This window comes from Paralichthys olivaceus, chromosome 19, assembly GCF_024713975.1.
Source record: "Paralichthys olivaceus isolate ysfri-2021 chromosome 19, ASM2471397v2, whole genome shotgun sequence".
NCBI lineage: Eukaryota > Metazoa > Chordata > Actinopteri > Pleuronectiformes > Paralichthyidae > Paralichthys > Paralichthys olivaceus.
The window spans coordinates 9,345,481-9,359,244 of record NC_091111.1 but is presented as its reverse complement, the minus strand read 5'-3'; positions in this window follow the sequence as shown (position 1 = coordinate 9,359,244).

Here is a 13,764-nt window from a genome sequence, read left to right as displayed (position 1 = left end):
ACTCTCTGAGACACACAAACACACAGACGCAGGGAGATGGAGCTTTTGGTCGGACTGCAGCTGCTCCAGAACATGGCCTTCAACCATCCTGCATCATAATGAATGAGACCATGTGCTCTCCCTCTCTCCCTCCCTCCCTCCCTCCCCTCGGACTTGTCAAGATGATCATTTTATCTCATTTCTCATGCACTTAATTGAAGGCTAAGGGTTTCCTGATAACCTGCTATAAAGAGTGAATATTAAAAAGAGAGTGGGGGTGGGGGGTGCAGTGTGTTTTAAAATTCCATGGAGCTTTTGTAAAATGAGTTACAACTATCCGCCAGTTATTGGAAGGAGACTTGGGGTTAACACTTCAGAGGTTTGATTGCCTCATTTGTTGATGACACCTAATTCATCTCTGTGTTGTTCCCACCGTGCCTTGTGGAGTTCAGCAGCGAATTAAGCAACAAAATGCTGCTGAAAGCAAAGCCCCTCCAATTAAAGGTGGCGTAATCTGTGTGCTGTGGGGGTCAGCGGTGCCACGCCTTTTGGAGGGCCAGCAGTTTAAACAGACATGGATGTGCAGAGGCTATCGCTGCTTCGGGTGTACAATGTAATGGCCTGCTTTCCCCCAAACATCAATCTCTGTCACAGATTACCCCTCCCACACACAAACACACCCACGAAAACAACACACACGTTCGGACTCACACTCACATGCACGCAAACACACACACATTGGAACCACATGCAGTGCAGTTAATTATGCCGCTAATCTTGAGTGACAGTTGCATGTATAATGGCTGATTCCCCGGGGCCATGTGTCAAAGCATCCACCCATTCATCCTTCCATCCCGCTTTTTATTTATCATCTTACCTACTTAGTCATCCACCCATTGTCCCAACCATATTTCCACTCGTTTTTTTTTATTGTCAACATCCTCCCTCTGTTTTGCGTCACTCCCTTCTCTCCTTCCTTTCAGCCACCTTCTTTGTCATTCGTGTAGCCTTTTTCTAATAGTGGCTCAAAAGCCCAACCTCTCTAATTTCTTTGTCATACATCATCTGCTCTTCCACGAAGGTCACTGACAGGGTCAGCGGGGCCTGTGCCCGCAGGGGGTTTCTGACCACTTGGACCTAGGCCTTGGATCACCTTAGGGTGAGGCCCCCGGGGATCAAAAGGCTTGTCTGAGGTGAACATTACAAATATTAACTGAGTGCAGCCTACACGTGAATCTGAGTGAACATATGAGCTAATGAAAATGCTTGATTTATCTGTAGTTGAATTAAGAAATTAATCAGAAACAATTTTACGCATCGTTCACTGGTTCAAATTTCTTACATGTGAATATATTCTGGTTTTGTCTGTTCTATGATGGTTAACTGAATATCTGCTGCTTGAACAAAACAAGCCATTTGATGTTAATTAATTATTAATGAAAGTAACCATTAGCCGCTGCCTTAGGAGTAAGTAAAATAAAAGATTACAATTTGCCCACTGTATAAAATCACAACAGCAAAACTGAGTCAGAAAAGTGCTGAATCTTTTGTTCTGTCCAATGCACTCGTGATTATATATTATATATTAAAAGGAAACTATGAAGATCAAAACTGAGGAAGGAGGGAAACAACACATTGTAAAGACACGAGGACGAAGGAGTGAAAATGACTGTGTTGTTGTCAGGTCACTGTTTATCCATTGATACTAGTTATTGTCACTTATCTCATCTGAGGCTTTGTGCTGCTTTATAAACACATGCTGCTTTCCTGTCATGAACATGACAGATATATATAAGGCATATTTGATTTTTCTTTTCACGGAGAGAAAAAAAATGTGGCCAAGAGAGCGAGAGAGTGAGTGACAGATAGAGAGGGAGAAAGAGAGGTGGAAAGAGAAAAAGAGTGAGAGATAGGGTACACCTCCTTCCAGATAGTGAGATAGTACATGTTTATTACTTTATCTGTCTGGACCAGATGTCACCAGATGCCTGCTGCTGCCAGCCTATCTCAGCCCACACGCGCACACACACGTACGCACGTACACATGCACGCACGCACACACACACACACACACATACACACACACACACACAAACACACTCAATAGGAAAACACGCCAACCTTCTGCCACTCTGACGTGCTATACCTCCCACACCTTGTCCTATCCAAAACAATCTAACTGTGCAGCCAGATTGTTGAAAATAACCTACAGCAAAGCAGAATACCAGGTACACTGACTGAACCACTGAAGACTCAGATACCATTTGTAGAATTGAGGGAAAGTAAGACGCTGAACAAAATGAAAGACAGAGAGAGAAGAAGGGTACGCAGGGCAAGTGAAACACAGCGGGATAATGTGCTGTTGAGCCTCCATGTTAAAAGGTTCTGTCGTGAAAAATACAGATCAGAGCAGCAAAAACATGAAAGTATAGACTGAGTCATATTATAGCGACTGGGAGCATTTTTGCACAGACAACTGCGGAAAACCGACAAAGATAAAACCTTAACTGACAGCATGTCACTCACATCTTGTTATATTGAGAAGTAATGAAAAGGATTATGAGCACATCAGACCTATAATATATATAATACTATAAGAATAGATGTTGATGACTTTAAAAGACACATGTTATTCTTAAGCTGTAAAAACAGGGTGACAGGTCATTGACAGATGATACTGACTCCTGATTGGTCGAGCTTTGCATCAATGGGACCTTACTCCTACAGCTCCATGGCTCTAATGTAAAAGATGGCAGCGTACATATATGCAACATTGTGGCTTCATTTCTGAATAGTGGGAGGAAGTGGAGACGTGTTGTCAGTCTATTGTTTGACCCAACGGTAAATATGCTTATTTGTTAGATAATAAGATCAATACCACTCACACCTCACTGCTTTTTTATAAAAACTATATAAATAATTAACCGGTTAATTAGCTTGTACTTTAAAGATGCTGATAGATGGATTTTGTTGCACAGGCTACACAGGTATGCTGAACTAAGCTAACTAGCTGCGTGTGGTAGCTTCATGTTTCAGAGTGGTATCGATCTTCTCATCTAACTCTCGGCAAGAAAGCTAACGAGCTTGTTTCCCAAAATGTCAAACTATTTATTGCAGAGGTTGTTTGACTTGATGAATAGGGGCCAGTGCAGTTGATGCTATAGTTTCACAGCCTGTGCAAATACGATGTTGATGTCACCTGTTGCTGCAGCTTCCACGTTTTCAAACTATTTGAACATTTTTGCGTCGCACTTTGAGTTATCTTTTGTTTTTTTTACTTCGGGGGCAAGAAAGTTAAGAAGTCGCGGAGAGAGCCTTATTGTCTGGTTAAAGCCGAACCAGGTGTCATCAACAAGACACGCTTTCACACAGAGCTGTAGACACCTGTCACCACCCATGCTGAGGAGGTGGAGATAACACAGAGTCACATTGTAGATTGATATCCACAGTATGGCAGGTCTGACAATGTAAATTCACAGGTAAGTATTCCGTGCGTGCAACAAATAATAATCTCAAATTGAGGTTTGTTCACTGCTCTGCTGCTGCACACTTCAATATAAAGCCTCATATGACTTATGTAAATTTTGCTTTATTATGGCTGAGCTCTGACTAATGTGCAAAGGGTGGTCGAGGGGAGAATGAGGTCCAATCTGAGTCACATCTTGGCAAATATCTGCTAATCTCTTGATGAGCTTGTGCAGCCCGAGAGCAGCTTTTAGCTGCTGGCTCAGCACCTCCAAAGTGGTTAGGAAAAAAAAAAAAAGTATTCCAGTCTTCTTTCAGACAGAATCATTGGCACTGACAGAATCACACACCTTAAAGGTCATCTTGCTTCCCAACAGTATATACAAGCGCCTTAACATTCATTCTATGAAGTTCAGTTCACTTCGTGGTTAAGTGAGACGTCTATTCAGCATGTGTGGATTCACCATAGACTGTATATAAAGATGGACGACACATCTCCACTTCCTCTTCCAGAAATGAAGCCAAAATATCCTGAATATGAATGCTGCCACCTTGAGCATTTGTAGCTAGAGTCCGTGCAGTAGTGATCGGGGGATCGAACTGTGGCATCGAGGTAATGCTGAAACTTGAGCTCGACCAATCATGAGTCAGTCTCAGCTGTCAATCATGAGATTTCCCCCATTTTTTATAGCATCTAATAATAATACTAATTAAAAACTACATTACCAGAAAAATTAACACTTGAATATACATGCATATGATAAGAATAATCTAAAATGACAGACACCATCTTTGAGAAAAATGTATTTCATGTGCACTGTGACTTTTTAGTCCCATCCACTAACATGGAGGACACTTGAGAGGAGCATTCATGTTGTGGGGTTGTGTTTGCCCTTCAGATTGAAAATTGTTCAGTGGCTGCTAAATATTATATTAACTTCTATTATTTGCCTTCAAAAGAAAATTAGTTCTGTTCCCAGAAGACTTTTCAATGTGATCCATTGAATTTAAAAGGTCAGATCCATCCCCTCAAAGTCTAAACACACTTTTGTTTTCACATTCATGCATTTATTAAAACCTACAATGAATCTCTGAATCATTCTTAACCTGTAAAGAAGTTCACGAGCAAATAAAGATCCATGTTAAATAAAGGTTTCCCTACAACAACAACAACAACAACAACAACAGTAACTGTGACCTTACAGATAAAAGACATATATTCTCTGAGGACGTGTTTTGATCCGACATGTACCAAAAAGACTGGTTTGTCTTTTTGTGCGCTGGGTAGAAAACATAGATGCTACAAGCAGATAATTACACATGTAGGATCATCCAGTGCATCTGTGTGTTTATAATTAAACATGTCAGTTGCAACCAATGCAGTGAACAGTTGTGTTAACAAACAGGAGAAAAATGTAAAACAGCTTTCTAATAAAATCCTTTGTAATCCAAACAGCACATTTTACATCCATACCTCTTCAGGTAAAGAAACATGGGAATAAATTATAAACATTAATAATTCCCATCTTTGATTTACACGCTTGAAATGCAATCTGATTAACACCCTATTTAAAGAGTCAAGGAATTTAATCTTCAGTCATGGTGAAGCATTGCTCCAGGTTTTTCGACATGATTATCGGTAATTTCACAATTAGAATTATTTAATTTGCCTTCAAGTGTTTTTCCTGAGTGATCCACAGCCGAGGCATATTTACCCCTGTAATTATTACAACAAGGAGATTACAGTATGAGCATCTCTCCATTTCCCTTTTCCCCCAAAATGTTCTTTTCTCTCCAGCAATCAAGCAAGTCCTTTATTTCTCTTTGACTTTGATACATGAGCAAAATCAAATAATTTTGTCCACTTACACAACAGCCTTCAATATCTTATTCAATTTACCTTGCACAAGGACGTTGAAATAACACAACTGACCTCAAGAAACACTGCAAGACGTCTCCTTGAGAAATTCATTTTTAAACCTGTTAAAAAACATCAACACAGAGAAGTGTTTTGGAAGAATAAAAAACCCCACGGCCTGTAAAATGCTCCAACAGGTCACCATGCAAAAACATAGACAAGCTCAGTGTGTGTGTGGGGGCTTCTCTGTTGTGTGGACATAGACAGTTACACCATGAATCACACACTAATTCAGTTTTATTTTGGCTCCTTGTCTGAGCAAACATTTTACCTTCTTAAGAGGCTGCCCTTAAGTGTGTGTGTGTGTGTGTGTGTGTGTGTGTGTGTGTGTATGTGTGTGTGTGTGTGTGTGTGTATGTGTGTGTGTGCATGCCTACAGGCAGAACTGTAAGTGCCATTAGACGTGGATATTGCAGCAGTAGCTCACAGCAGCTCAATAAAATTCAATGCATTTGTCATTTTTATCAAGAGCGGAGTCCAAATGTATGATGTAAATCACAACAAGCTTTAAGACCCATTATCAAATTCAGCCCCAGGTATATTTCTATTCAGTAAATTGAAATCTACATCTTCTGCATATTTTTCTTTGAGACAGAACATTTTGTCAAGGACAACCTCCATATTTGTATACCTGCTGTATCTCTGCTTAAAAGCAAAGCAGAAATACCTTTAAGAACATGCTCTACTTTGTCAGTTCTCTCCTCAAAAATATTATCCCCTAATGGATATGCTTTTGAGTTCACTTAATCAAAGGGTATGTGTGTGTGTGTGTGCTCTTACGAGGTCAACATGAAAACATTTCGTTGGCAACAAACAAGACGAAGAAAAGCTTTGTTCGTTGGCTAAACCATTCAGCAAATAATTGTTCAAATTTTCACTAAGAGGGTGGTCATGAATAGCTGGAGAGAAGATCTGTACATTTATTTTTTTCTTTTTGCATTTAGAACCCTTTAATATTTTCTGTATGTCTTTATAAGCATGCGTCTTGCATGCCTACACTGCAACCTGGCTCTTATTCTTACTGAAACAAAGTAAACAGGGACAGATAATTTCCAAAATTAGTCAAATGGAGAAGGGCATTTACAGCCCCAGTTTTAAATCAATATAGTGAAAGAGAGCAACAAGAGAGGAGGGGGGAAAGAGAGAGAGTAAGGACAACAGACTGAGATAAGAAAGATAGCGTGGCCTGAGATGGACTGAGAGATCAGACGGGGTGAGATGAGAGAGACGAGACAAATTAATAAACTTTGCAGCCGTTCAAGGAGAAAAGGTAACGGGGAGAGAAAGGAAATGACAGCTACAGTACACAGAACACAACAGAGGGGGGGAAGGAACCAAAGGACAGAGAGAGAGAGAGGCAGAGTAAAACGGAGAGAGAGATAGAGAAGGATAAAGAGACGTAGAAAAGCGGATATTGATTGGTTAAAAATGCATGAGGTGTCTGGTGTGCAGCTCCTCATTTCTAATGCCTTCTGACCACACAGTCTGAAGCTTAGCGGTGTCTCCTAGAATATCTGGGTTTAATAGCTGCTTTTACATTTCCTGCTGAACAAAGTCAGTCAGTCAGACGGAAACATGACGAGTAATTTAATTAGTCTAGTTTTCAGTCCCTAATATAATCAGTCAGTAAATATGTTTGTCACTCCCTAATCTATGAGGCTAATATTGTAACAATGTAATATGATAATATTAATTAAATCGGTCGACTACTGCTGTCAGTTAACAATCCATGGGTAAGCAACTTTTTCTTTTTAAATAAAACACATGAGAAAAGTGACACAATTGGGTTACCATTCCTCAGCTCAGGGTATAACACAATGTGGATACCATTTAAAACAGTGTAAAACGTCAGCCAATCACAAGGCCCCTCTGAGCTGTCATTGATGGCTTACACTTTTCACGCACTAGTATCTATGCATGCATTAATAAACACAGAGTGAGCACGGTTACACAACTCTCCACATACTAATATCTTATAATGTAAATCATATAAAGTGTTTTGCCCAGACAGAGAGGTTGAACATGTCTGCACAGTGTTTACCTTCTTCCCCTTGTTATTGCAGGACTGAAGGACAATCAGTGAATAGAACAGGTCGCCTTAGTAAAGATGTATGTCTCCGTACAGAGGAACTGAAAGCTGTTCGACCACCAGCTTGGCTCATCGTCTTTTCAGGCGGCAGTCGGTAAATGTTTTTCTTTAAACAGACGTTTAGCTCTTCTACCGTAAGCTACTTTTATGACTTGTGACCATTTTCTAGTCTCTGAAAAGTACTTTGCAATCAGCTTATAGCGCCTCAGTGAGGCTGTACTCTACATAGCAGTGCTTTGTGCTAAATGCTATGCTAACATAGCATCAAACAAATTACTTTTTTAAAACCTATTTACCGTAATTGAAGAATAACAATTTTGATGAAGTAACTTGGTAATTTGGTTTGTTGTTCCGCATGTGGTAATAAATTAGGCCAAGTGCATTTAAGCTCGTTTTAACATTTGCATTCTAAATTAATACATTCTGGTGATTTCTATTCATTATGATGGAAATCTGACAAATTACAGTTTTAGCATTTGGTTTGCTAACAACACAATTTCATACAAGTCCATCCAGTAGATGTAGACATAAGTGACTGGAGGAGGAAACTGCTGGTGTCACTGGATAAAAAGTCAAGAAAATCCCCCAAGTCATTCGACTTCCTCCTCTGGAAATCACCAAAGTTCAATATTTCCTGTCAGTTCATTGTAATATATCAGTCTGTGCCAACATGTGTTTGACGATAATCAAAATAAATCTACAGAAAATGACATCATATATTTAAAATGATGAATAACATTCAGTCAGCCAGTCTATGAAGTATTCGCTCTAATTGTTCTTCCAGACACTGTGACTTTAATTTCCACTTCCTCCCTGCTCTCTGCTGTCTTTCCATCTGTTCACTCGGCGTCTGCCAGCACTCTGTTTGATAGTGTGTGCGTGCATGTGCGTGCATGTGTGTTTACTGTTTACTCTCCAGTGCATTTCCATGTCTGTTAACTGCCATCAAAACACAGTGTGATCTGGCAACTGCGACCGACGAGTGTCGGTTTGATGGAGAGAACCGCAGGGCCGGCAGATCAGAGCGAAGATGAGAGGACTCCCACTTCCTGGCCGAGCCACAGAGACAAGAATGAGTCCAGGAGTTTGCAGACCATTCAGGTACTTGTTAGGTACATCTACCTGGCCTGCTCCTCCATCAGTCTGGTTCCTGTGAAGAGCTGTTCACAGACAAATGTGTTCTTTAAAGCTGACATAGATGACATGGTGAAGAGCCAACACAAATGTTAAATGATATAGATTTTTTTATTTGTGTAAATATATTAGATTTGGACAAGCAGGAGTCAAAAATCATTTTTACACTCTTCACCGTCAGATATATGTTTTCACCAATATCCTGTATGTTTGTATATTAGCAAGGTTACAAGAAAACAAGTGGAGGGATTAACACGAAAGTTGGCGGTAGGATGTGTTGTGGGTCAAAGAAGACCATTAAATTCTTGTGCGGATATAAATCAAGGGGCCAATCCAGGACTATTTTTCATTTTCTTTGACAATGTGACAAGGTTCTTCAACATTTTTGCTGATATCTCAAAGAGTAATTGATGGATCTTACTGAAAAAAAGGCACATTTGGGGAACTATATAATTTATGAATATGTGAAATTTGGTGCATATCCAAATAATAATCTGGATGCAGTGAATTTAAATGTGGTTTCTTAAGGAGACTGTTGGGACTTGGTGGAGGAATGCACTCTATGGGCCAAGGACGAACCCGTTAACCTTTCCATTCGATTAATATAAAGAAAATAATCGAATTCTCAAAAAGAGATGGCATATTAACGGTGCGAATATATATGAACAGGTCAAATTTGCTCTGCTCTGCTTATATATGATTGCATTTACCAAACAGCCTTGGCAGAAGTGTTGGCTCTGCAAGTGCTCCCATAGTTTTAAAAAGCCTTATAAAGTATAATGATCACATTAAAAGAATATGAAATGGATTACTTCCATAACATCACAGTTATTTACCAAATTATTTTTTTGTCCAAAATAGTTTTTTCCTCCCACATACACATGTGACATTGGGAGAAATTTGGGAATTAGTTTGATGCTCAAGGACAGTTTGACATTTGGACAGGGCGGGTTTCAAACCATCAACTTTTCAGTTACAGGTCATGTCAAGAAATCCGTTTTTTACACATTTCTTTTCTATTCTATTCTTTTCTATCACAGCATCACATCAAGACGCCGGATACAAGGCGCCCCAGGCCCATTGGGTTTAGCAGATTTCCTGCTAATATACACGTCAACTCCACTGGTTGACATAATTATCTGAAACAGCAAGAATTTCTTTTCCTGGCCAACACACTCAGCCAACAAACACTGTGAGTGTGTGTGTGTATGTGTGTGTGTGTGAGTGTATGTGTGTCTTATCCCATCAGCAGTATAGCTTTCGGCTGGTTTACATTTGCATAATGAAGTCAATAACACTGGCCTCATGGGAGAGAGCATGGTGACATTATTACTAATTTAATAAGAAGAGTTTGTGAGTGTGTGTGTGTATGTGTGTGTGTGCGTGTGTATGCGAGTGTATGTGTGTGTGTGTGTGTGTGTGTGTGTGTGTATTTGTGGAAGGAGAGAAACAAAGATGATGAGTGACAGAGCGAGGTGTAGAGAGAGATAGAGGTATGGAAGTGGTGAAAGGAGAAAGAGAGATGAAAGCGAGGGAAGAAAGTTCAAGAGCAGAGGAGAGGGGAGGGGAGTGGTGTAATGCAGGCGGGATGAAAGACAGAAAAAGGAGCAGAGAGAAGGTGATGGAGGGAAAAGGAAAAGAAGGAGAAAGAGGCCCGGGAGGTGGGGGTGAAAGGAGGACATAAAGTTAGAGTGAGGAAGAGGAGAAAGGCACAGGAAAGAGATAAAGAGAAGCAGTGGGTTGGTGCAGGAGTCAGACTGATGCGGCAGCAGAGAATGTCATGGAGAGAATGAGATGTGTGGTTGATGTGTGACTTTTTAATCACAGACTCGTGGTCCTGTGCCGGTTAAAGGCCTGCAGCCATCTGCGAGCTGAAAACAGCGATTTCAGGGTTTCACCCTGCGGCAGCGTCAATAACCAGCCTGTGGTAACAAGGATATTTAACGTCACATCAAAATTATTAATCTATAGCCTTTGCCAGCACATTCTACAATATTATAAGGGAAGACAAATATTATTGCCTTAAGTGACACATCAGGAAATTACTCATTTCTAGATAGCTAATGATGTGCATAGTTTATTTTTTTCTTTATTCTAATGTTTTTGTGATTTTGTCATGCTCATTGTCTCTTCTGTCTTCCTGCATTTGACTTGTCAAAGTTCAGGTGTGATGAATGATATACATTTTTAATTAGTTTCTGTTCTAAACCTGCCTGTTTGAAAATGGCTGTTTTGTTTGCCCTGTGCTGATGTTGGTTGCAGTCTTCTTTCTGAAACTGTAAAAGTGACCTGCACTAATTGAGCCACGGCAAGTAAAGCACTGCTACAGGTCTCAGTAGAGAGAAATGATTTCAGGAAGAAAGATCAAATTCACTCAGCCTATATTTACAAATTACAATTTGCCTCATAGGGCCTAATGAACATCATCTGCTCTTAATCCTTAACTAGAGTGAGAGAAAAAACACCAAAAACCCTGTTAACAGGAGAAGATATCGCATATATAACAGAACATGTCAACAAATGAGGATATTTTCAACATTCATGAGAAAACACGGCAAAAAATGGAGGATTGTGTCAATGTTTCAAGTATTTAAACAAAAGAAAAACAGACATAAAGGGAGCAGCAGTGACAATTGTAATGATAGCGGTAATAGTAGAACATGTGAGTTGACATATTGTATATCTACGCCATCTAGTTTGTAATCATAATTTACGATCAACTGCCACAATGATCCATGACCACGTTCCACAATGATCGCAATCCACAATGTGGCGCAGCTGTGATCCTGTATCTTTGACATTAATGCGCAGAGACTCCGGGGAAGACGTCAAGTCAGTAACATGTACTAATGAGAAATTAATGTGACGAAGAGGGAGAGGAGGAAAGAGAAGCTCCATGTGTCATGTGTCCCTCGACAACATAGGCTCATTATCTCTCCTGTGCCTTTTATGTTGTGTTCTTATTTTGTACTGTAGACGTATGTTTACGATTCAGGGATCTGAGAGAAACTGCATTTTAATACTGTCTATGTCTTGTACATATGGCAGAATTTATATTAAAGTTGTCTTTGACTTTGATAAGAGCTGGTCAAAGACTGACCTGAACCAGCTCTAACTATAAGCTTTATCACAAAGGAAGTAGTTAAGCCAACTCTTCAACATAGAGAGGGTTTATGCCTCCTGAACTGAAACTGGGAGCTGATTCCACAGGAGAGAAGCTTGTCTACTGAAGTACCAATCAGCTCTAATGTTCTTTAAAGCTTAAGTGTGTAGAATCTAGTGACATCTAGTGGTGAAGTTGCATGTTGCGGCTGAACACCCCTCACCTCACCAACCCCTTCCAAACATGAAGGAGAACCTGTGGTAGCCATCAGTTGTCAAAAAAACCTCAAACGGTGTTTAGTTTGTCCAGTCTGAGCTACTGTAAAAAAACATGGCAGCCTCTGTAGAGAGAGGACCCACTCCTGATATAAATATAAAGTATATGAATATAAAGGGCTCATTCGAGGGTAAAGAAAACAACAACTCGTACAATTTAGATGAAACACCCCAGTGAAAACATCACTAGAATTATTTTATATTCAATTTCTGCCAAAAGATCCCTTTCAGGTAAATCTTGCACACTGAACCTTTAAGGGTTAAGCCACATAATAAATATTTACTGTCGACCTCGTTTTGATTTGTAGTCTTGATTATAGTATTTTTTGTCAGATAGCTGCTGTGCTGCATGCATAACATACTCAAACCCATGGGGAATAACCTGATGAAACCAACCAGCCACAGTAAATCTGATGAAACTAACAGCAATCAACAAGCGCTACGATCACGTCGGCGCCACAGTTCTATGCGTTAGTGTATTGGTTTGACAGAGAGATGAAATTATATATTTTGAAAAAGTCGTCATTTTAAGTGTAAATCTAGACATTGAAGAGTTTTACACGTCCTGCGAGGTTTTATGAGACTTTTCTTTTCAGCATCACACTCACAGATATTTTTGTCACTAAAGAAATTCTCAGGGACAACGCCTGAAGAAAGTCACAGGTTCTCGTGGTCTGCTGAGGTTTCAGAACCTCGGACAGCGACAGAGGACAACCACACCTCTGGCTGCTGGGAGACACATCTGGAGCGGATCACGACTGAGAAGTTGTTTCAACACCACAAAAGAGGAAGTGTTACCATCCAGCACCACTTTACTTCACATGGTTATAAACCTCTGAGGCTCTGCATAGTGTTCCTGTAACTTCCTGCTCAATTTATCTCTTTCAGCCAGGTTCAATCAGAAGGTTTTAAACACCTGTCCTGTATCTCACCGCCCATATGACAATCTCACCGCTCGTATGACCTGAAACAATATCTTTACAACTCCAGTCACTGTTACATACAAATGTTTGAGTCCACTTGCAGTTTTTTTGTTAGTTGGAAAATTGAACATCGCTTTTAAAATACTGTTACTCACCAAAAGGCCCGGACCAAATTTGATTTCCGAATTGTTTTGTTTACATGTGACCTCTTGAGAACTTTTATTACTTCTGACTGGAGGCTGCTGCCTCTTCAGGGTCAACAGAAAACACAGAGGTGCTTTTATGCTGCAGGTTCCTGGAATAACCTCCTCTGAAAATCTGTCTAGGATACTGTAGCTGTGACCATTTGTAAGTGTATATAGGTTCAGTCCTTCCTATAACTAAACTTCTGTCTATGTAGTTCTTGTTTCCTATTTATTGCTGTTATTAAATGTGTCTTTTATGTCTTATGTTTCGTATTTTATGCAACTACAGTTTAATATTTTGAACTACCTCTGTTTATGAGATGTGTACAGAGCCCGATCTTAATGTGTTTTCCTTTGTGTGTGTTTTATTCATATCCTTTATATTTCTTGAACTGGAATGACAGTTTCTTTACTCCTTATTTATTTAATTTTCTTAAACTGTCACTTGACCCCTGACCCACCCTCTGGTTTTGTTTTCTTAGATTTCAGACATATACAATATCAAATATTTGACATGTTTTCTTTGTTTACATGTATAGAGCCGTCAGAAATGATTCAGTCACATGGCTCCAACCTCCTGGCTCATGATTATGTGATATATTTATGAGTGTGTTACATTTTTTTTTTGTTCTACAAAAACTAAATCAGAACAGCCTGAATATGTGGCCTTTTCAAAAATTTGACATATTTAGC